The 26,632-nt window shown below is 36.0% G+C and overlaps 1 protein-coding gene across 12 annotated transcripts in view; it reads right to left on the bottom strand.

Annotated features, from left to right (window-relative positions):
- ERBIN (erbb2 interacting protein) overlaps positions 1 to 26,632 on the bottom strand; it is a 116,366-nt gene that overhangs the window by 77,912 nt on the left and 11,822 nt on the right. For all 12 annotated transcript variants that reach the window (XM_085567732.1, XM_085567730.1, XM_021534395.3 and 9 more), the window contains one exon: positions 18,177 to 18,288. The gene's annotated coding sequence lies outside the window, so the exon portion shown is untranslated. The remainder of the gene's footprint in view (positions 1 to 18,176; positions 18,289 to 26,632) is intronic.

Genomic DNA, 26,632 nt, shown 5'->3' with positions numbered 1-26,632 from the left:
AAAGCTGGACAACAGTGTGTGCTCACAGCCCAGAAAGCCAACTGTATCTTGGTCTGTATCAAAACAGCAACTGAGAGAGGTGATTCTGCCCCTCTTCTCTGCCCTTGTAACACCCCACCAGGAGTATCATGTCCAGTACAAAAGGGTGATGAAGCACTGGGACAGACTGCCCAGAGAAGCTGTGGATGCTCTATCCTTGGAAGCATCCAGAGAAGAAGGGTGTGAACTTGATGATCTCTAAGGTCCCTTCCTTACAGAAGGAAGGTGATTTCTATTATTTATATAGGCACATGGGTGATAAAAAGAAGACTGCGAAAATGTGGCTCCCCTACAAAGAAAATGGGAGAACTGGTTACCTGGGACATGGAGAAGGTCAAAGCACTCGATTACTTTTTTGTCTCAGTCTTCACCACCAAGTTTTCCAGCCACCTCACCAGAGCTGCAGAAGACAAAGGCAGACTGGAAGAATGAAGAACTATGTGCTGTAGAAGAAGATCTAGTTTTTGACCATCTAAGTGAATATGAAGGTTACAAGTCCATGGCATCCGATGAGGTACATCCATAGATCCCGAAGGAACTGGCAAAGGAAGTAGATAAGCCACTACCTATCACACTTGAGAAGTTGTGGAAGTTCTAATGACTGAAAAAATACATATAACCACCATTTTTAAAAAGGAAAATAAAAACCCATAGAATTTATAAGTCAGTCAGGTCTCACATCTCTGCTCCTAAAGATCATTGAGCAGATCCTCCTGAAAACTCTGTTAAGGCACACAGAAGACAAAGAGGTGATTTGTGACATCCAGCATGTCTTAACTAAGGGGAAGTCACGTCTGTCAAATGTGGCTGCCTTCTACAATTCACCTCATATCCTCATAATTCTTTCATTTGGTTTTGGAGGTCAGCTTGGAAAGAATACGGATGTACCCAGAACACGTAGCAAACTTTCACACAACAGATCAACATGTTAGGGTTATGTACAGAACAATGAATGAGGCCCAAGCAGTTTCTACTTTCTCCAAGCTTTTGTTTAAGGAAACAAAAACAAAAAAAACCAAAAACCAAACAAAAACAACCAAAAGGAAAACAAACAAACAAACATAAAAAAAAAGAGAGAGAAAGCGAGAGTGGGTAAACCACAACATGCTCTTAATTTTAAGAAGGGTTGGAAATAAGTATCTTAAAATCTGCTTACTTCAGAGACATTTCAGGCAGCCTCTCAATAACCATCTGCCATTTTAAACAGTGAGAATAGTAAAACCAGTAAAATATTTCTTTAAGTAACTCCAGGAGAGTATTGCAGAATCCAGATTATCTGTGCTTGTCCTTAAACATCCATTCATATTCAGCAGGAAAGTACATTTAGCTAAAGAGTTTTCATCCATGCCAGAGACTCATATTAAGCAGAAAGAGATACCATACTGAACCACTAAAATCAGTCTAGTAAACCAAAAACAATTTTAGGGCACGGAGATCAGATGGTTTTTGCCCTTTGTAATGGGGATGAGGAAGTTGAGCCATTCCAAAGACTGAGAAAGAGCAACTGTATTCACCATTGGTATCTCTGCACAAGAAGACTCTGCCTGCCAAAGGACACCCATGACCAGATTTTTTTTTAAGTGAAGATAAGCATAATAATTTCATACACAATGATAATAAATAAGTTTTACTGTCAGTGTTTACCCACAAGAAACAACCTAATTCACAACCTGCCACATTGGAGGGAAATGTGTGCCTTACAGTGAGCTAACTTGAATAAACCAAACAACGTATCATTTTGACTGATGAAACAAAAGACAAACACAGCTGAGAAAATATTTATCTCTAGACAGTATATCTTTTGAAATTAAACATATTTTGCACAAAGTAGAAAGGCCTGTAGACCACAGACAGCATAGTCCATGTCAGATTCCCAGACTGGGGAACAAGGAAGGGTAAGAGAGGACCAGGGAGACACAAAGGATCCAGAGACCACTCTCAAAAACAAATTCATCTTGCTTTTCCTGGAAGCAGATGCTGTCATCCTGTCCCACTGTTTCTTGTTCTTTCAGTATCTGAACCAAAGTCAGACATTTAGAGTAAAGCAAAGAAACATTGAACTGTCTCACTGACAGAAATCTAGCAAGTTTCAGATAGCAGAACGATCTTTCTATTGATTTGGGGTGGTCAAGTCTAAGATATTAATAAGAAAACATTACCTCAAGCAGCATGAGACTGACCTACTTGAGGATTTGTTACCTCCTAGTACCAATGCTGTCAGAGCTGCTGACAACCAGAATCCTTTAATGCAGGAAGAGGACAGCTGATGGTACATTCTAAGCAGGTACACAAAGGTTCACATTTGCTTCCAGAATGCCCCAAAATAACCTGCTGGTGTACTGCAGGGGACATGCAGTTCAAAAGTGTTCTGCCAAGGCTAAGGGTATGCTTATCAACATACAGAATGCAAAAAGCACTATGATGGATCCCTGGACTGGCTTACTTCCTATATAATTTATATTTTAATATTAAGAGTTTCACTGTTCTGCCAGATCATCTACCATTCTATTAGAGGTCTTTTTAATTATCTTTAAAACTTAATGGACTGCACAATATGCAATAAAGTGAAATTTTGTTATTTCCCATATCACAACAGCACTTTTGCACAAAACAGTTAAGGAAACACATTCATATCTGTGCACACAAATAAATCAGACCTGCTGGATTTTGTGGTTGACTACTTTTCCTTGGTAAAGCTGGTCAAAAAATGGTCTCCATATCATACATGAAGACTGCACCTGTGACCTCTATTTTTTTAAAGGCAGCATTTCCACCTCTCTGGATATAGCTACAAAAACCTTGTCTAAGTGTTCCAAGTGCAAATTGTGGTTTGCAATAAAACAAACATACCAAGACCTAGGAAAATTGTCTGGTGTCAGAAACTCCCTTCTATAACAGTGCAGCTGGTGCAGAACTGACCAATATGTCTGTATTTGATCTCACCAGTGAAAAACTGCTATAATGCATATGCACCAGACTGGAGGAGTTTTGGATCTCATCAAACTACAAGAAATCATTTACAAATCAAGACGCCTGCTTTCCCAATCCTTAGCTCATGTGCTGTGAAAATAATACAAAGAACAAATTACCATGTTGCTATCAAACATAAACAGTTAGATCCACAGCACCCTCAGGTGTAGCTGTTGCAGGTAAGAATCACATTGTGACTTTTAATTGCCTTTAAATCCCATATTCTCCAGAGGAGCAGTAAGATATAGCACTATTTTGCTTTCTTTCCCAAGCACTGAAAACTGCAGAATGAGGGAGGTTCTTAGGCACCTCTCCAGATCATTTGGTCCAACCTATCACCCAGCCTACCACATCAGAGCAAACCAACATCAGATGGTACAAAGTCAAACTCTACTTCTGAGTTAAGGTCTTTGTCAGTTTGTGCAAAAGGAAGGAGATCAGTTGGATTACTTGGAAACATTTCCAGGGGAGAAAGCTGAGACTCAGTGGTTTTTGTTAACCATGGCAGTACATGTCTCTTTGCCTCCACTCTAGCAAAATTGTCTAGTCAATGTAATTACTATCTTAGGTAGTCATTTTCCAAGTGTTATTAAAGCAACTGAATAATCACATATTGATTCAACCATGCATGAATGCATAATATAACATATTCCAGTTCACATTAAAAAAACAAGGTATCAGGCAAATATCTTTGCAGAACCAAGACTGCTTTTATCAATATATTCTGCTTTACAAGAAAGTAGGGTTGGTTTTCACAGACTTACAATTTATTAAAATCTATAAACGAAGGTTGCTTTCCAGAATGGTAAATGTGAGGGGGATTAAACTGTTAATGTATGCTGTTCCTAATCATTCTGCTTAAGACACTACTAATGTCTACTGTTTCTGTTACTTGATGCCATTACATTAGCTCAAGTAACCAGAAACCAAGACAGAAATGAAAACACAGAAAACTGAAACAACACTGTCCAACTTAATGCTAAAAATTAAGAATTTTAGGAAGGCTTTAAAACATTACTATTCACAGCATCGTTAAACACTGTACTCATCTAATATACACCTGTTTTAACACAAAATCAACAAATTGAGTGATGTCTTCATAAGGACTTGAGTCTTCTCTTTGAAGTATACAATACAGCAATACCTGAACTTAATAAAAAACTAACCAAAAAAAAAAAAAAAAAAAAAAAAAAGGCAAAACAAAAAAAAAACACCAACAAACCCATGCACAATAGAAAACTACTGGAGGTGGTTTTGTAGACCATACATCTTGGCCTCACAGATCATTCTAGGAACAAAACCAATATATTTCAGAATAGCAACAATCTGTACCCTGTGCAGTGTCACAATTCTTTACCAAACCATTTTTCTAAAAGTGACAGTTGTGCTAGCTCAGTGACTGAAAGTGAGCAGCTGTGCCAAGCTACACTGAGGTCCAGTTACCCCTGAAGAAGCTCTATTGGTAGTGGCAACAGAAAGAATCCAACCTGATTTAATATAGGAATTAAAAAGAAAAAAAATAATTTTTTTCAAGCTACAACTTTCACACAAGCTTCAGCCATTCCAAAGATTTCCACTGCTACTACTGATCTGACATTAACTTTAGAGACAACTGAACGTATCTATGTGACATCAGAAGGCCAATTAGCAATGTGACACAAGCACTCAGTATAAAAAGAGAGACTGCAAATCCAAGGGAAAACTATTTAAGATTTGGTGCCCTCACCCTATGCTCCTATGTGGTCACGTTCCTTTTCATCCTGCACCCCTTCATTCTTTTAGTTTCCCATCAGCACATGGATCATAGACAGTAACCACTGCAAAAGGTCAAAGCCTTTTCAGTCCTATTGTTGTTAGCCACAGCAAATGGGGCCAGAACTCACCTTTTTTTTTCACTGCAGAACAAGAGAGATCAATGAGGGGAAAAATGAGGAATGTGGAAAATTTGGAAAAGAAGTGACTAAGAGAATAAGCATACATAAAACAATATACCAATTGAATCCGTAGTAATATTTATAACTAGAACGACAAAACTCAGTCATATATACACACTAAACCACACCAGAAAGTACACCACCGTTTCTAGAAAAGACATACTTGATCAAAATTAAGTAGGTGGTTCACTTGTATTATGCTATTATCATGATCCTAATTTCTTTTAGCCTACTGCCATTCATCAGATAAACCCTTTTTCCTTCCCTATTTCATCACACTCATATATTTTATTAGATATTGAATTACTTTAGGGAGGACATATCTAATTTTATTTGTGCAGTACTTCAGAAATATGGCACCAAGTCTTACAGAGACCATGGGCATGTATAAAGTGCTGGTGGCAGCCAACACACACGTCTGTATGCAAACAGCACTTGTCTAAATATTGCTTTTAGTAGATGCTGACTCACTAATAGATAACACATTAGCTACTTAATATGAGGAAAAAAGAAGTGAATTAGATACTAAAGCAAGCATGTGAGAAAGCGCAAGGAATAAAAACATGTATACACAATTATCCAAAAACATGTGAAACTGCTCAAAAAGTCCTCCATCTGAAAGAACCCAATATTGTCACAGACAGTGTGTTCTTGTCCTGAAAGACAATCGACCTAAGGTTCAAGTTCTCTTGGACAACATTTTGAGTATAGGTTTCCAGCACTGCAGATGAACCACCTATTGCTTACACCTCAACAGTAAGACCAATAAAGATGGTATATTTATTGCCATTTAAAACCTAGTCAGTCAGACATTTGATACATCTCCCGTATGAGGCAGATACTCTGCCAGTTATGACACAGCTTTATGCATAAAACCAAACCCTGGAGCTGTTTCAAACCACTAAAATACAGATGGTCATGACAGAATTCAGACTACAAATTTTAGCAATTCTGAGAATGTTTGTGGCATCAAATGTTTGATTTCATCTTATGTCTGTGGCCTTTTATGGCTACTGGTTAGTCCAGGAGATACTACAACACAGTTTGAACTGTTAAACAGCTGAGACTTTATACTAGAAATGATCAAATTATGCATAAAATACTGAATTCTTAGAAGTAATAAGATCTAAGTTGTCTTAATATGTTATGAAATTGATACTAGGAATTGGATGAATCTTGTACATTTCACATTGTTCAGAAACACAATTTTATATCATAATGGAGATTTCACATTTAAATTGTCTCTAAAATAGAAAAAAATAACAGCAAACAGTTGCTGTTGTATATAATTGTATACTTAATTATAGATCTCACACTACCAGCCAAGTCATTGTTAGGGTATGTAAATTCCTGAGTTCTCTTTCCTTTCAGGGCAGAGGTAAGCAGTGCTAGTCAAGCAACACTTAAAGCTATTTTTAGATGTCATTTCCCCCCCGACATGTGTAGAGGCATAACTTTTCAATTAACAATTGCTATTATGAACCTTTTACTTCCTTCTGCATTTATTTTGTTCCTCACTGCTTTACAAAATTGCATTAGGAGACATCACTGGCCAGTTTGATTACAAATAAAATCAGCAAACTGACAACATGCTTGCAAAATTGCTAAATATTCAAAGCCACAAAGGAAATTAACTTCAGCTGTGCTTTTAACATGTGAAGTTAAACAAAAATATTTGTGTTATTGCTTGACTGAGTGGTTTTAAATAAAAAAAAGAACCATCAGATACTTATTACAGCTTAATTTCTCAATTATTGTACATGCCAACTTGAAAGTCAATGTTGTCTATAAACAGTAACAAACACACCAGAAGGAATAATACATTTCTATACTGGAAACAGAAATTATATAGTCAAGCAGCAACAATGAAGAATCAGAGATATTAATTTTTAAAAACACACTGATCTGAAGCAAGGATACACACTGAAGGCAAATGTCCAGTATCAAAACTTATTTGTAAGCTCTGGGCAATTGAACAGGTGTCTTCTTGGAATCTAGTCTTTCCTGTTTGAATTAAATTTTTAACTAACTACAACAGCTACAGATCATGACTAAACATATAAAACATCAAACCAGTATTTTTACTCTACTACACTTCACACAGGCATGCACCATCTGTCACTGAGGTATGATCTGTAACTCCATGACATTATCACATTACTCTCAAAAAGACTAATGCTACTGCCTAATCTCATGGTTTGAGCCAATTTCTAAACACTAAGCCTTGGCTTGCTGTCTGATCTCGCTACCTGCCTGAGAACCAATGATGGAGCACAATTGTGTCACTTTTTATCATACAATTTAAAACTGCCCAACCCCTTTGTTGCAGCTAATTTATATTCTGAAAATACTGTAAAGGTGATATGTTTCACAGATGAAAAGAAGCTATAGAATTCCCCTGGATTTTTGCTATGTAACAGTATAACAATCCTCCTCTAACATACAAAACAATACAGGGCCCATATCTGAACTAAAAGGTAATCTTATTAAGGTAATAAAAAATTTGTTATTTGAAATTGCAGAGCTGCAAGGTAATTAATCCCCAGCTCACAATATAATTTAAGGAAATTAATATGCTGAATTTAATTGACTAGCTATTGAAAATAGCCCTAGTTATTTAATAGCCCAATTCAATTGACTATTGAAAATAGCCCTAGTTGTTCCTGTCTAAAAAAAACCCTCTGCTGATTGAACTTGAATTAACCAATGTGGACATAGCTTCTCAATCTGAAAAAAACAAACCCACAATAGTTACTTAAAAATCATGTGTGGACAGCAGTCTCTGGAAAGGCAGGATATGAGTTCATTATATTCCCTTCAATAATGAGATTGCAACGAGAGTTGGTTTGTCTCGGTTCTTACCCTTTTTTTATTAAGTTTAATTTAAACCAACACAGCATCACATGCAGAAATGGTTGTGTGTAGTCTGAAGTAACACATACTGATAGAAGCACTACTAAAATGTATGCCCTAAAATACATTTGAATATTATATCCATACATCTTCCAAAATCCTTTTTGCTGTAGTTGCCCATTCCAGTTCAAAAGGTCTTCCAGTAATAAGTGAAATGCATTATTAGATCAGATAGCCAAACAATTGAGGTTCTTAGGGGTTTCTGGCTTTTGGACACTGGTCCATTCTCAGTTCTGAGCTTTAAAAACAACCTAACATCTGTTTAATCTAAATTTTCTGGATCTTCCAGATCTTCAATAACCTAGTACAAGATCTGGGCAAATCAATTAAGTCTGTACTTAAAGCTTTCCTAGCAATAAAGGAAGTCACCTGTTTATGTGCAGATTACTGGATTCTAATTTCTAGGAGAAAAACTGCATTAGATGACACCTCTATGCAATATTCTGTCTAGCAGTAAGACACAGTAACTAAAAAAGACAGTAAAATCAACTCAGGTTGATTCCTAACATGCCAGTCAGCTCTGTTAACAGTTAGAAAAGCACTAGAATATTTTCTAGTATGGAAAAAACCTCAGTACTGAAGATCAATAGTGAGATAAATGGATTCATTTCATTCTAGATATCAGCTTTCATTTTAATACCATTAAGGGTTTAGAACTTTAGACAGACTTAAAATTGTGGACCAAATCACTCAACAGTATTAATGTATGTGCCCTATGACAGTGCACATAGTCCAGCTTTCCCATAAAATTACAGAAATCAAAAAAATAATGCACATGAAGTTAGTATTTTCTGGTGTTCACAAGAGACTGGGCTGAGAATAAACATTAACAGCAGGGCACATAAAAACAGGATGAGCATCAGCAGTTAGCAGTAGTGTTATTAGCACCTCATTTAAAAAGAAACAAACATTTTCAACAGCTTTGATTAGACTAGCAGACCAGCATCTAAATCTGTAATAGCAAATACTGAGAAACAGAGCTTAACCAATTTATCTAACACCTACTCACTAGTTTAAGACTAATGAGCCTAAAACTTAAATCTTGCTAGATGTAAAAATGCCTGGGTAATCGCACTCTACAGATACCAAAGCTTTATCTCCTATGGTTACTGTTTGCTTTAAACACATGTGAAGAAAACTACAGTTCACATGCTTAAACTGTAAATGAAAATGAGGAGTGTTGACCCTAAGTAAAAATTTGACTCTTTCAGAGGTATGGAAGTAAAAAGGAGAATAAGGAAAAGGGAAATACCAAAATACAAAAAAGGGAAAAGAAAAGCTGGGTTGGATTGCTGATATCTCCTATCAGACTACTCAGAGACTTAGTACAGGTCTACAGGTGATCCTTCCAGTAACAAAGTCCTCAATAATCATGAGAGCTCTTTAGGAGCACACCTCTCTTGCTTCCTTATCTTACCACTATGATTTCATCTGTTGTTGGTCAACCCACTCCTCTCCACTCTTCCACTGTTCCTTCTGTTTCAACATGTTTTTTTTCCATACCACAAGTTGATTCCCCTGCCTTTCTAATACTAGTGTCCTTGACATGCTTCCATCTCAAAGACGATTATCAGCCACATGATAAGCACAGCTGGGAACTGTCAACTTGCATTCAACACATGTAAAACCAAACATAAACTCAACCATCAGCAACAGTGTTTTTATCACATGCTTTGCTTACTTCTGAAAATCACCAGTACCCTATTCCTCTAACCTACAAGTCTCCCTGCTGCTTCATCCTTTGAATCCCTGTAGTCACATCTGTCCCCAGCCCCAAACACCCAAAACATAACCTTAACCCCCCCCAAACTTATACTTACTACAAAACTAATTTCTAGAACACTGCTTAACTGTATTGTTGGTTTAAGTGCTCCTATTTTGCCTCTTTTCCTGTGATGATATAAGCAGTTTATTTCTCTTATTATTTACTATTTTCTCGTTCAAAATCAATAGGGAGACTCCTCAGTCAATAAAGTTAGCTTCTACCATCACCTATCCAGTCTCCTATGTTATAAAATATGGTCTGGGGGTATTCTATTTCCCATCTGTTAGAGATGGGGAAGTTATCCTCTGTTGATTTGGCTGTTTTCTTTATCTCTCCCATAACCAATCCTCCCTCCAGAGAGATTTTCTGTTAATGGTCCATTGAGCTCACTGCATGACTGATAGAATTACATCATCCATTGGGAGATACAATGCCCAGAGGAGCCAAACATTCCTACTTGGATATAATCAGAGATCTGGAAGACCAAAGTCAGCCTTTTCCCACTGAATTCCCAGAGAAGCAGCTGTCTTGTCCACTGGATTCCCAGAGGAAGACCAGGCCCATTTACACCAGCACAGGACCTTCAGAGGAAAATTCCAGCCTTCTACAGGATCCCTGCTTCATCAGAACCACAATTGTCACTCCAAGACAACTGCAACCAACATTTAATCAGACTGCTATCAAAACTCTGACCCACAGAGTGTCAGGTCATATTCTGACTCTGTAGGGCTTTTTTGTTTGTACTATTGCATTTGTATTTTTAATTTGCCTAGTAAAGAACTGTTCCTATTCCTAAGAACTACTCCTACTCCGACACATTTGCCTGACAGCCTCTTAATTTCAAACATTATAATAATTTGGAGGGAGAGGGTTTACATTTTCTATTTCAGGGGAGGCTCCTGCCTTCCTTAGCAGACACCTATCTTTTCAAACCAAGACATCTAGTTTCACCCATTTTTCAGAGCAACTATCCACAACATTCCCACATAGGTATATAAAATGTATTCACTACATATTCCTTCACATTTTCCTTGCTTCTTGCCTTCACAACAATGCTTATAAATAAAATCCCAACAGCTACCAGGCTGCTGTTGTGGAAATACTACTGCTCATCAAACTAATCAGGGTTTACCATCACCATCCCCCACATCATGTGCCCCTCTATGGAGCTAAGTCACCCTAACTGGTTCTGAAGGACAATCAACCTGTTGTCTACCCTACACTTGTGTCAAATCATGAGAGGCAATTCCAGTTTATTGAAACTCCTTTAGATTACCAAAGGGTAATCGTAGTGCTTTGGAAAATAATTGATTTTACCCATCCTGAATGAAAATGCACTACATATGTTACACCTGAACAAATACATGTATAAAAAACAAATAGTACAGCTATGCTGGTACAAACATTTAGGCTTTCTAAAAAGAAAATTTAAATCTAAAATTTTAATTAAATTTAATTTTAATTAAAATTTTAATCTGGTCTGTTTCTTTACTGTTTTAAATCATAGTAAGCAAAAATAGAAATTAAGTTTAATAAAAACCATAAAATACAAGATAATAAATATTTTGAGTCTGTTTTTTTATTCAGGGAGAAGAACAAGCCCACAATTCTACTATGAGAGGCAGGAGTCCACTGATTTTCTTGATATCTGCAAGAAGGGAAGTTTTTCCCCTCTTTGCCCCAATTAGGTCAGCTACAGAATCATAGAATGGCTGGTGCTGGAAGGGACCTTAAAGATCATTAGTTCCAACCATTTTGCCACAGGCAAAGGCACTTTCCACTATATCAGGTTGCTCAAAGCCTGATCTAGTCTGGGATGGGTCATTCCCAGCTCCTCTGGGCAACCTGTTTCAGTGCCTCACAATCCTCACAGGAAATAATTTCTTTCTAATATCCAATTTAAACCTACCATCTTTCAGTTTAAAGCCACACACCCTTGTCCTATCACTACATACTCTTGCAAAAAGTTCCTCTCCATCTTTATTTTAGGCATCCTTCAGATACTGAAAGGTGCTGTAAGGTTTCTCTGGAGTCTTCTCTTTTCCAGGCTGAAGAACCCAAACTCTCTCAGCCTGTCTTCATGGAAGAGGTACCTTAGCCCTCCCATCATTTTCATGGCCCTAAATGAAACAGACCTACTATAAAAGGTCCAAACTTTCAGAAAGTTTTACCTCTGAATTCAAGGGCAGTTATTATTCCAAAATAAATTACAGCATTTGTAACTGTGAATTAAGACTCAGAATAAGTCTGGACTACTTTTCACTTGAGGTCTGCATTTCAGTGCAAAAAGTAAGGAAGGATTGAAGCAGAAACCATATAAACATCTACACTGAGCAACAACATTCTCTTGGTTGAATTTTACATGGTATTAGCAAAAAAACCAGAGAGGCTTCTCCACCTAGCTAAGAGTCAAATCAAGCAGATTGGTATTCTCGAACAGGAGCAGTTAAATGCAAAAGATAAGCAGTGCTCCTTTCTCACTTAGACAATTAGTTCAAGGGGTAGAGAAAGGAAGCACAAGAGTAAAACAAGAGTTTTAGATGATATCTAGGGAAAATATTCATCCTCCACTATAAAGCCAGAATGAATCTAAGTAATTACAGGATTACAATCAAACAATTTTCCAAATTATCAAAAAAATTTAAAATGTGAACCACTTTTCAGTTGATCATCAAGTTCTTCTCAACTTTCATAATTACAAAAGTCTCCTATTTTGCCAAGTAAATTAAACATATCTTTTAAATTTATAAAAACATAAGCATATTTTGGTATATTTTATCTTATTCTCATTCACTTTAGTGGTCCTAATATTAGCCTCCTACATATCTTAGATAGACTACCTTCATCCTTTACTTTCTGAAGTCTTCTGCTTCTAATTCACAATTCACTGCTATAGCTTTTCCCCCCTTCATTTAATTAACAGATGCACACTTCTCACTACCATATTAGCCTGTTTTAGATTCAATGTTTTCTAAGCATCTAGTAAAACATCCTTTAACTGATTTCCCTTCAAAACTGAGTGGAAAAAGGAATTTCTATACAGATTATTTCACTGAAAGGCTTCCAAGTGATCTTTATAAAAAGGAACAAAAAAATGCTGCTGATTAAACTTTGTATTTATTATGTACAATCAAAGTCAATTCACAGTCATTTATACGGTATCAAAAACAAGGTTTTAAATAATAGGTGTGACTCCAAATCCTTTTATAATTACTTCTAAAAATACTGCATCCATCATCTTTTTAAATTAACATTTTAGTATTAGTAGTACAAGACCACCTGCACATAAAATTAAGTTTCCTGTACTTAGGGAGTTAGTCATCCTGTATGTGACTGCAATTTGATTGTCCATAGCAAGCTATTTCTGCTGTGGTCATAGAGAAAACTAAATGATAAGTGTTATTTTTTCTTCAGTTCTCATCAAAATAAAATTGTTGTTTTTCTTCACTTTGCCCTTCCTAAATTGCAAGCAGCTATTTTAACCACCAAACATCACTTTTTCTACAATGGGTCAGCGACACTACGCAGATCAACCATAAGCATTTTCTTTTCTCCTTCAAACTGAGTACTCAACACTTTTTTCTTAATTATAGAATTATTCATCAGTCTTTCATGAGCCCTATTTCCAGTATCTTGCATTTGTATTAGAAAGAAGTTGGGTATTTTTCCTTCTGCACATGTTTTAAGAGATATTCTACTTGCCTCTTCTCTGTAACTGATGTTTATTTCAAGTCATTTTAATTTGAGGAAAATATCATCTCTTTTCACCCTAAAATGAAGCTGCTGATTTTTAACAGCAAAACCCACTCCTTTTACATAACTTACCTAGTCAGCTAGCTCACTCTCAACATCTTTATCCTCATTTGCTTATCAACAGAAGTGTCAGAAGACCACTTGGACCTGCAGGAACACTATGCCTTTTGTTCAATTCTAAAACATGACTGCTTGTCTGTCTTGGATGGCTAGAAGTCTTCACAGATATGTAACTTATAGTATAACATCATCATGGCAATATAACGTTCCTTCCCTATAAATCAAAGCAACGCATTCTTTTTGCTTTCTGTGTACAAGCCTTCTTTGGACTTGATGCAGATTAGCTAGCTTCAAATTTACCTGGTCTTATTTAATGAAATCCAGTCCTTCTCATCCTGATGTGGAATTCTATAAAACATCCATCTATATAGCTCTGCACACCATTGTTGTACAATCCTCCTGACACAGCAATGATACAGGAAGAAAACTGTAATTTTTATTTAAGCTTGTGCAATTAAATTTGTAAACTCATACAATCCTTCATATTAAGACTTAAGTATTTTGGCAGAAAAATTAACTACGGCAAAACCATTACAACTACCCACAGCTACTTACGACATCACTGAAAGTAAGCTATTCTATCGGGCAATTCAGTTTCACCATCACTTCTTCCCAGTAGGAGGAAAATATACTTTCAAATTATAATGTATACAACTGTATTGCTGGCCGGGGACTATATGTAAGTTACGAACGAAGACGGGACTGCTGTGGTACGCGTTTAGAGCTGTTTATTTTTTAGCATCAGTCTCATTACATGGTTATGACAATGGGAAGATGCTAGCAGCTCACATCTAGGCAACAGACTAAGAACTTAATGTTACAACTTACTTTATAAACTTTTTGATCAGTCACACAAAGCAAAAGCATATTGACAGTAGTTCTATCTAATTACTATAAGCATATGTACCTTCAGTTAAAACAATTCTTGTTTATTTTGAATACAATACTTGCTTGTAAGCCTCAAGATATAATGCACAGAACTCTATTATTAAGCTTAGACATTCTTAATATCTTACCAGATATACTTTTCTGCAACTTAGGAAGTTATTCTACCTAAGCGTTAATACACAGATTATTGTTTTATTTGTCTTTTCTGTCTACTTTTTGTATAATTTTTCTGCTGACAAATCTTATAGCTACTGCTTAGCTCTAATCACCATCCTGCTGTCTCTGAGGCCTGCCTTTTGCAATGCACCCAAAACCCTCTGATTTTAAGGAATCCCACACAGCTGGACCATTAAGAAAAAAATATCCTGTGGTTAGCAGGGGAAGCAAGGAGCAAAAGGAAAGGAGGAAATTGCCAGAGAGGTCTGTGACTGACACAGAAGCAATATCTTAACTGAAGAAATCGCCCCTAGCATTCAAAGACAACTATCAAAAGCAAGTTAACTTGCCTACATTAGCTAGCACTTGACTCTATCTCAATGGAATAATGCAGATGGAAAAGAAGAGGATAGAGGGAAGAGGAAGCCAGAATGTTCTCTGCACACTTCCCCTCTGATACCACCACACATTTTTGACACTGTTTAAGAAGTTTTTTCATTTGCTGGCTGCTAAATTGAAAAATAAGAACTGCTTACATAATGCAAGCATGAGTACCCCAATATCTAGCTTTTGCATAGAATTAAACAAAGTTGCCTCTATGGAGATAGGATGTTTTCCTTATAATACCCAATTCTTGCCATGTTGCAGCCAGCAAGCTTGTCACACAAGTCCACCATACGATAACCTAATCTTGTTTAGACCCTCTTAGCAGGGCACACATTTTAAGGGACAAACTCACTAACATTCCTTTTGTGTCCTAAAAAAAAAAAAAACATTCAACAAAGCAGTCTAGAATATGTTAACAGAAGTGCCTATGTGTCTGAGAAACATTTCAGTTATTGAGACAGAATGTCCATAACCTCACCTACACTACAGGGAACACCAGGCTCACAGAACAATGAGTTCCCCAAGTGCATTGCCAAGATAAAATATATCTCATGCTGACTAGTTTAACCTTCACAGCCAAAACACCTGAGATATGTTTGAGCAGGCATTTCATGCCGTAACTTGTCAAATATAACTAGGAAGGGGGAGAATTTGGGGCAGCATTTATTGCTACAAGGAGAAATGAATCAGCAAGTCAAGAGGGCTCACAGATTAAATATGCAAACCAGAGCTTATGTAAGAATCTTGGAACATGTCCAGAATAAATAAGTCACAAGAATACTGAAGGGATAGGATACAGGGGATCCGTTTTAGTCAACACAGTTTTCTTTATTCAGGTGGAAGTCTTGATAGCAAGACAATGAAATAGGAATTTTCTTAACTGTAATTACACAGCTTCAAAATTGCATCCTTAAATAAAGCATTATCAAAAGACCAAATACACTCCAAATATATCTCAAAAGAAGCTACTATACACTGTAAGAGTGAAGATTTCAGAGTTTTGTCAAATTCACCTATCAGACGATTACAAAAAGTTAAAAAAAAAAGAACTCTGACAACTTTTAGTCTTATGTTTCTTTCATATACTTTGGCTGTTCTCAAGTAAAAACTTGTTTATGGTTTCTATTTCCATATCATATTTCAGTATCTGTAAATACATGTTGATACATTACATTCCCAATGAACCTAAGCATTTAACATTGTGCTCATTATGAATTTAGCAGCTTGACAAATACAGCAACTTTTCCAGAAACTACAAAACTTTTCTAAAACTTTACAGCAACTTTTCCTACTCACTACAAAAAGCTTTTAAGAAGCTGGAGAACATGCACTAAATTGGCATTAAAAAGCCTCTATCCAAGATGATCACAAAACATGAGGAACACTTATTAAGTCCTTTGTAATTCCTACAGTAAATTTTTCATTACAACATGCTGTACAATTCAGCTATTAAAGATATGTGTGCAGTCACAAGCTTATCAAAAAGCATTTCCTTCACAATCCTATTCTTATTAGAGGGTTGAGATTTTCTTCCCCCAATAGAGACTCATTAAATCAAAGCTGCTAATGAATCAACTGTTAGAAGTGAAAAGGGACTAGACTTAAGTGCAAACTACTACAAAGCAGGAAACAAACTATAGATTTAAGTATATAATTTTAATTACCCCAGTAACACTGAAGTGTTTCCAAGTAAAAACAGATTCACAATGAAACTAGGATTAAAAAACCATGTTCTAATTTAACATAAAATTATTACCAACATTTAAATATGTGTATTTGCCTATTATCTTACACAATCAATGTTATTGGACAATATTAGTAGCATAAAAAAATAAAGAACCCCCTCTAAATCCAAGCAGTGCACTGCTGCCTGAACTCTCCACTTGTGGTTAGCTTGGCAGTAGCAGCTTATTAGAAGTCCCACCCTATCCAAATGATAAAATTTTCTTTTTTGTGACAATTTTTTCCATAATATCACTCTCTAGTCAGAGAATTATGAAAATCTCCAAAGTTTAACAGAGAAAAATGACACTTCTTAAAATTCTGTAAACAAGGATCTACAGAAACAATTGTGAAGCCCTCACACAGAACATCAAGTACTTTATATATATATACACATATATAGGATTTTCCGCTCAAAAAAAGAATATGCCCCTAAAATCTAACTTTTTTTCATTAAAACCCACTCTTTCCCTATTAATTCATTTTCAATTAAAGGTTCCTACACCTGGTACTGTCTTTCCAGAATTTTATCTAATTTAAATATCACGACATCTCTACTTCCAAGCACATAGTTTCAGCAATTATTAAGCATTTAAAACATTATTTTGCCATTAAAATATCTCCCCTCTCAAAAGTCAAACATTTTCTGTGGCTAGTTACACATATTTGTGTGTGCATTCTGACAATATTCTTGAACCAGAGCAAAAGATGGTAAGAGCAGAATAAAAAAAAATGCATTTGCTCAACAGTCCTTATTGGGACTAAGACAGTGTATTACCCTATTCCAGTATATACTGTAATCTACCAAAGATTTTTGTGGCACTTCAATTAGGGACAAAAACTGGACAATAAAAAAAAGGCCATATCATTCTAGTCAGTTTTTCCCTATTCTGCTATGATCCCTTTTTGAGCATCTATGTGCATTTGCTATTAAATAATGCAATGAAAAATATATTTTAAAAAATCATGCTTTCAGTCTTAGCCCACCCTAAACATACCATTAACAAGTATACAGAACCACAACAGTATACACATTCAACTGAAAAAAAAAAGCTGACTTCCCCAACACAAAAATAAAACCAACCCAAATCACTCTAACCTTTCCCTAGATGGAACAACAGCATTTAAGTTAGTTTATCCAGGGCAGAAATATTTTCTTGAAATTAATTTTATTTCTTGTACAAAGCTACCTGAATACATTACCATAAAATGGGTTATGAATTCAAAGTAAGCAAATAATGCAGAAAAACAGAGCAGAAGCAATGGAAGTCATCCTACACAAGTTCTCACATAGAGCTGAACCAACTTGAAAATATAAACAGACCATGCTCTGTGACCCAAGTGCAGCAGATGGTGCCAGTACAGCAAATATTCCCACCATTCCTTGAGAGAAAACAAATATAATTCACATTTCTTATGCATCATCCCTACAAGCTACCATAACAAAAATTCAGCAGTTAAAAATTTGTCATTCTTGCATGTGAGTGGGAGAAGATATTAATATTAATTAAGAGTGTAACTGAAACAAAAAGTGTGCCAAAACATTTATTTCCCCTTATCTCCTTTAACATACGTGGACAGTCACCTACCCAAATCACTCCACCACTGCCAATTTACACCATAGGAGCCTGAATCAACTTCTCAGCTGGGACCACAGATTCACCAGGACGTCGAACAGTTTATTAAACCATCCACATGGATCTGTGAAAGAGAATTAAGAAGTGTTTTCAAAATGATGGGTGTAAGCAACCTTGCACCAAACAGTTTCAAATCCATATACTTACTTTGTTCTACACCAGAATCAAACACAGACAACACAGGAACAGTAATACGTAGCTTATCAGAACAACCACCATTCTATCAACATTAATTTTTGTTCTTTGTCAAATCTGAACAGAATGAAATCAGAAAAAACAGCGTGTCAAAACATAGAAAAGGTAGAACTGATTATGATCTCCTCCTTCTATGGCAGCCAAAACTGAAACATACACTTGCAAGCTAGAGTTCAGAACCGCTCTCTGTTATTTGCATGAATGGAGTCAATTATCAGATTAACAAAATGTAACCAAAACCAACAAGCAGTTATGTGCAGGACCTGGACTGAATGACTTTCTCTTTAAAGTTCTGATGAATCTCAAGCATGTTCTCTGAAAGAGAATCTATACCACCCATACAGATGCAAATGCTCCCACAGCCCTCATGGGGAAATAAAACTCACTGCAACAAATGAGTGTTTAAAAAAAGCTTCAATCATTTAACTGGACCTGCCAGCTGCCTTTTATTTAGCTTAACATCACGTTTTACTGAAGGTCTACAGCCACAGTTATTGACAAGCATGGAGATAGTTGCTTACAAGTAGTTGGATCTATTTCTCAGAAGCTTACTCTGCCTGATGAGCTTTTGTGGAATACTGCCATACACTCTGTATGTTGAGAATACAAAATTTTAATACGTGGACCTGGCTAGTAGGCCAGAATAATGCAGTAAATCTAAGATGCATGTGAAACACACCCGTGGCCTCATCTTGGTGACATTTGTTGAAGACAGTTCAAATACAGTGCAAAAATACAGAACAATGGTTTCTCATCTGGTTTTAAAACACCTAACACATCTCACCCAAAGAAAAAGGTCTATTAAATCTAGGTTTCTATGTTGATAAATGGAATCTTTCCTGAAAAAGCTATTCTTCAGGAAATCCAATCCTGATTAGTTCTTAATACACAGTCACAAAACGGAGTTTCATGATTCCTGGAGTTTTGTGATTCCTAAAATTTCTACAACAAACCGCAGCAATAGAATTGCCAAGAAAATAATTGCTTCTGCCACTGCCAGAACACTGTGAGATTTAACAAACCATGAAGCATCCATAGTAATACAGTTGTTTAACAGATCTTAGCTAGCTTTTCCAAAAAATTTGTTTTATCAGCTTCCTGGGGTACCATGGACACCATAACTAGAAACTCTGAAGGATGCCACAGTTGATGACTGCAGTACTATATTCCTGGCTTTCTCAGGAATTAAAAAATTGGGCTGCTGCCCATTAAAGCAGTGGCTCTGAACTTTCCTTAGAAAATTTTCCTACTGCTTTCCCACCTATAACCAAAATTCTTGCATGGTTGAAAATACTAACATAAGTATCACATTAAATCAAGTTTATATCTAGCCAGCAACTCCCTTCATACACACCCTGTTTAGGAATTGATGGCCTATGATGTAAAGCCTGGAATAGCTTTTTTAGCTCTTAACTAAGGAGAGCTGACTAACTTTGCTCTCTCTTGTCTTGTGATCTTCCAAAGATTCAGTTCAGTTTGAAATGTAAGTGGTATTTTTACAGATAAAGAATGGACTGTTGAATATGCTGTCTCTTCCAAATTACCTACTCAAGTTTGTGACTACCTGGCATCCATGATACAAGTGGTGATGTAGACTCCAAAAGTTAATACCTGAGGAAGAGTAAGAACATAAGAATTTTACACATCATTAGAAGAGAGACCTTTGACTCTTCTCCTAATGCCAGTATTCCCCACAACAGGGTAACTTAGAAAGTAGAACTAAGGCTATGGTCTCCTTCTGGCTTTTTCATTATCAGAGACTTGTAATTTTTAATTAAAACACACTACTTAATTAGTATCAACAAGGCAATCCAACTCAAATCCCTGATGGATAGGTCACTCCAGGAAGAAGGACCCATACTACATTTGAGTTATAAGCCATTTCAGAACAGTTATGAACAGCCAGAATGTTTCAGAAGTAGACAAATTTGTTCTGCTAAATACCTAAATCATCTCTTGCAGACAAGATGTTGGAGCTTTTGTGGCTGCAAATACAGTTAGGAGAAGAATCAAATTGGATTTTATTCCACTATCACACTTGTGAAAACTATTCTGCATTTAAAAAAAAATGTTACTTAAAAAACATAAACATTTTTTTTTCCATTTTACTCTATCTAATCTGCTGTTAATGTTATTCCATTTTTTCAATATATGACATGAATAATCAGTTTGCTTATCTACATGAAATTTTGTTGAAGTCCTGTGAAAATTTAGATGTGGCTAGTACTGCTATCAAGGACTTCACAGTTTGCAAGAATGTATCCCAGAGCCTATGCTAAAATGACTGGTAATATTACCAGTATTACCCTTGGTATAAACCAAGGGTATCAATCACTTTGGCTATGCTTACTGGAAAAAAGTGTCAAATGGATCACCACAAGGGATGCTACTTTCATTTTCACCTAGAGTCAAGAAGCATCATCACACCACTATCTTAGCAATATAAGAGCAACTAATGACAGCAGTGAGTATTAGAAAATACAGCTTAAAGCAGCAAAATTAATATAAAAATATTGTACTAATCGAGAAGATTAGTTGAAATATTTATTAAGTCAGTTCTACTGAATCAGTAGATCTGATTTCACAATGAACAGGAAAAAAATCATTTAGTACCACAGGATTCTTCCCCTCCATTTTATTCATCTACCAAGACAAATTTTTAAATGCTATTTAGATTTTTTTAAGCATCATTTAGCTGATTCCAAAGTGCCAAATAAGAAAAATAGGAACTTATGAATATATGGGCACAATTACTAGCAGTGCACCTACAAAAGCAATTACATAAATGCAGCCAGAACTGAAAAAAAGGTTTCCTCAACTGCTTTCTGAAAGGAAGAAAATACCTTATATATTTTTTTTTCCATTAAGTTGGACAGAGGACACATATAATTACAGGTAACATATAAAAATTAGCCTATTTTACAAGAAGTTGCTTTGATACATATTTATTCTACATGAAAAAAAAGTAATAAGTGCTTAAAACACTTGACTACTACCATTAAAAGTGTTAAAAGACAATCTGGTTATTAGAAGCCAGATGATTAGCAGGAGAGGGTATCAACTAACAGATACTTTGTGAGCTGAAGTACTTGATATTGAATAGCTGACTGATTTGTATGCAACCTTAACACGTAAATTCTCCATTGTATCCTAAGGTTTCCTCTAGATCAATGACTCAAGGGAAAGGGTAGGAAGAAACCCACTCCAGCAGTACATAATGCCCTCACTAAGCTCAGCTTCACTACTGGCTATTATTCCAGCATGCAAGACTCACAGTTCAATATTCAAGTGTCAGGACTGATACCAGAAAACAGATAATCACAGATCATCACAGCAGAAAGAGAATGAGCACTTTTTATGGATCTTTAAATATTGTCGTCGCCGTCACCCCCCACCCTTACTCCCCCCACCCCGCTTATTTCAAGCTACAGATATATAAATACAGGCATATACACCCAAAAAGCAGTGTTCAACTTGCATTCTAACTACACAGCAGAACAAATGTAAAAATACATAGTTATCTTTCACAGATCTTTTCTGCCCAACATTTTAACATATGACAGATGCACTGAAACTCTATGCCAGTCCCTCAAAATCTGACTCTTCCCCAAAAGCCCAAAACTTCAGCATCAAAAAAAGGAAAAAAAAAAATCTTTGTGTTTTAAGCGGAAAAAATGCAGGAGAAAGGTAACTCTAAAAACAGTAAAAGCGAATGCACTTGATATTATTTCAGTCACACATTCACTTAGAGGGGGAGGGATTAATGCAAACATGAAACTGTATCAAAAATAATATACCTGCCCTCAGGTTCAATTTCAATTTACCACACTCTAGATTCTTATTATAGATAGACTCTCAAAAATTAAATAATAAATGAAGGAAACAAAAAAGGTGCAACTTTTTCCATGCTCATTTGCAAGGTCAACGGATACTTCAGTATCTTAATAACTAACTGGACTATGAATGCATTTAAGAAAAAAATCTTAAATTTTAATTTAATTTTTAATTTTAAAAAAACCTACTTAATTAGTAGTGTGTGGGGGTGCAAGAAGGAAATGAAACAACCAACCCTTGCATCACATTTTCAAAATTTCAGTCCCAGAGAAATTGATATCATTATACTAGTTACTCTCTAGTATGCCCAAAGATCATAATTTAGAAACCACCCTCAGGAAGAATTCAGTATCTCCACATCTTGCACAGCTTAATCCTTGTACTACATCATTTGAAAGAAAAAGCCTAATACATAAGTTATCTTCCCAATTATAATGTTCAAGAAAATTTGAGACTTAATATATTCTGAGGTTTTTTTCCATCTTTGAACCCCAGGAAAATAAATTATCTTACAGAAAACACTATTTCCCCTGAAATGCTACATCAAATACTTATCAATCAAACAGAAGGTAAGGTGTTATTTTACAGATTAAAGATCAGGACATACAAATAGACAACTGCTGTAATGAGAAATACCTTAACTGCTTAAGGATGTGTTGAGAACTATCCATTTTGACAACTTAGGATTCCAGCAAGCAGGCAGTGTGCAGCTAAGCTATCAGAAGTAATTGTTACTAACACTGGTGCGCCTGGAGAAGGAAAAAGTCCTCACAATTCAATTTAAACATTTTCCATGTGATGACTCTAAGAAGTGCATTGTAGGGAGCAATTTAAACTCAGATAACAAAAAATACATTTCAAATTCACTAGTGTTTTAATATATCATTGCATTATATTCTCTCCAGAGAAGCAGACATTAAGCACAGTATCAAAGTCTTAAAAAGAGAGTAACAGCACAAATACCAGCTCTTTCTGTTCACTTCATGCCCATGAGTGTCACCTCCTCTCTAATAGAGGGGCTTAGCCCTTCTGGAAACAGGAAGGAAAGATCAGTAGTCACCTGCATTTCATGAGTGCAGTACAGTCAAGTAAGGCCACTACACATGGCCTCTCAGTACAGGCCCAGAGCACCTCCACACCCAGCTAGCAGTCTTCCTAGAAGATTTGAGAATGATGAAGCTAAATGTCCTCTCTTCTTCCATTCTCTGCTGCCTAAATTATCTTGCACTTTCAATCCCTCCATGAATAAAGGTGATTCTATCCTGCCAATCTGAAATTGAAAAAGTAAAATACCATAAAGGCTTTACACACTCTAGATGACAGACATTTCTAAGTCCATCATTTTGTCATAATACATAACATATGAACTTGTTTATTAATCATACCAATGGCCCATCACCTGTCTGTTCTCCACTCACACTAGCCTTGAGGTCTAATCTGAAGGAATACGATGCCACATTCAAATACTGTTTCAATCAAATACACATTTCAATCAAGAGATTCCTCTAGATAATAAAAACACAATGAAACCAGAAAACCCAATGAATGAAGGAGGCTAGATATGTAAGTCTCAAAAGCAAGTACTCTGAAACATAGCTTCCAGGAGAAATGGTCTTCACTGTTTCTTCTCCTTTTCCATGGTTAGTTTCTTCTTTTCCATGGCTGCGCTCCTGCAGCAATTAGAAACTATTTTACAGAGAAACATTAAATTCCCAGCCTACCATCTCAAGTCTAGAAGTCAATCTACCTATGGTATGTAAAAGTAGGAGAGATGGGAGGTGGTAGACTATAAATCTGCTGAAAAGAAGATGTAACTGGCTAAGTATCCCATTTTTTAACTGCATTTTTGACTTTTATGTACAGATTATCAAGGATCAAATCACTGATGATGAATGGCAACATTTACATTTATTGCGGGTAAGTGGAAGACTATTCCAAATCAGCAACTGGAACTGAAAAGACAAGTCAATCTCCATCATGCAAAATTCAAACTACAGCCTGATGAAGCAAGAGTATTCCCTGCTTCTCCCTCACACCTGCCTTTTATTAAAGCAAGGGTTTCATAATCACACTGTAAGTGCAAACAGTAACTGATCCAAAAAGCCTAAACCTGAAATATATTGACAAGAATTTTTTCATTTAGTTCAGTTTGCTCAAAAACTCGCTGACCTTCAATACCTTGTCTTCACTTTCAATACCTTGTCTTCCTTCTGATGCAAAGAACCACACTGGAAGCAAAGAGGGAACATGCAAAGCAGATGCAGAATGTAAGACTAGACATTTAGCCATAGGCTTTATAAATTAAAACTCCTCTAAAGTAAAGATGATAACTTCATTATTACTGGTATTTTTTAGCACAAGAAAAGATGCATCAAAAATATATGCAATCATATTTTAATGTTCATAATAGCACATGTTGATGGCAAAATTCATTCATGTGTGTCACATTTCTATTTTAGTCCACCTTAGATTCATAGTTTTAGTGAAGGGGGCAGGAGGGAAGAATTAAAAGAAAAAAATTAACCATGATAAATATCTACAGGCAACCAAGTAGAAACAAGGATACTCAGTGAATCCAGTGAACAGTTTGGTCCAGACACTGACTGTACCAGTACTTTTTTTACTCTACAAAACTGAAAGAAATATTCACAGGATGTGGTCTGAACTTCTAGACACTACTGCTCAGCAAGTGCTGTGCATGTATTTGCAACAAAAACTCAATTACTTGCCTACAAAGCAATGCTTTAAATTGAAAAGAGACTTGAGGGAATGAGAATAAAGCACACAAAAGTACACAGATCATCATCCCCAACATGGTAAGTTCACTTTCTTTCTTTTAACCAAAGCAAAAACCATTTACAAATTTTAAAGTGACCGGTACAAGGAGGTGTTTTGCAAAGCAGCACTATTAAGAGAAGGTCTCAGTAGTTCACTTTGGTATAATATTAAGGTTAAAAAAAAATTAGAAAAATCTTCAATTAATAACAACCTGCAACTCAAACCACAAATTGACACACTGAATAGATTTTAAAAAATTTATATGTATATACACAACAGTGCCACTGATCTAGATGCATCTTTCATGTGTCCTACTCTTCTTAAAATGTACGGAAGATACAAAAAATGCCAACTTTCTAGAGTATCAGAAAGCTGCCACTTTATAGCCCATGGTGCCCATAACTTGAAGCAGAATGCAACCTATTTTCAATATTGATGGTAAAGGTGATTCGTCCTAAATCAATTCCATGAAATATGACATTTTCCAATAGCCTTCAGATGCTTAGATGTAAAGCAAGGCTAGTAATTGCTATGAACAAAACTTGTCTCTACACTGCACCCAAATTTCTCATCTAAATCCTTTTCTACAGCCCCTCCTACCAAATGATTAACTTAGAGCCACCCACACCATGCACCTCAAAACCAGACTTAACAGTAAATCTTGATAACAAGAAATAGAAACAGCTTTTTTTTTTCATTAAAAAGAATTCTTCCATCACGCTGTCTGCTGTTTTGCCCTCAAATCAACATTACCAAGGTCTTAGAGAGTTTAAGGAGAATGGACATATTCAGGAAGAAACCACAAGAAATAATGAAACAAAAGTGTAACAGTCAATATGCTTTTAAAAGTTACAACAGTTATAAATCCAGGTTATTTAAATTACAGAGCAAAATTAACTTACAAAGTACCTCAAAAAGAAACAAAAACAACCAAAGATAAAACAACTCAACTGTTTAATGGAGAGGTATAAAATAGGTATTTACAACCAATAGCATAGGAAAATCTTGGAAAAAAAAATTGGAATACATGACAAGGAGGGGAAAAAACCCCCTAGATTCCATAGCATTATTCAGCTATTAAAACCAGAAATGACAAGTGCCTTGATGACAGTTGCAGTTGGTTAAAGAGTGAGAAAAGACAATACATTATAACTCTTGCAAATTATAACTCTTGCACTGCTATCTGCAAGGTTTACATGTCCCAAAAGACATAACCCAAGCTTATGCTTTCTGGACAACTGGATTAACACTATGATAGTAGCAAGTCCAACTGGAACATAGGTGTGTGAACTAATTTCCAAGTCTGTTTGAAAATCAATTCCTGCTACTCATGATGACATGCGCTAAAGTGCAAGTAAGATTCAACTTAGTATTTCACACTGAAAATGTCAGTGAACCAGGCCAGACTCAACAGAATTAACACACAGGTCTAAGGTGCAGGGAGGACAGGAACACCTACAGACACTTGCCTGTACACCTGAAGTACATTTCAGATATACTAAAAAACAAAAGGTAAACACAGACCTGGGAAAACATTTGTGCTATTACTTCTGATACTTCCTACAATTCAATAGCTACAGACCACTCCTGTAGCCACTGAT

The sequence above is a fragment of the Lonchura striata genome, chromosome Z (assembly GCF_050655825.1).
Source record: "Lonchura striata isolate lonStrDom1 chromosome Z, ASM5065582v1, whole genome shotgun sequence".
In the NCBI taxonomy this organism is placed as follows: Eukaryota; Metazoa; Chordata; class Aves; order Passeriformes; family Estrildidae; genus Lonchura; species Lonchura striata.
Note: the sequence above shows the minus strand (reverse complement) of the source record. Positions and strands in the feature narration are given on the sequence as shown.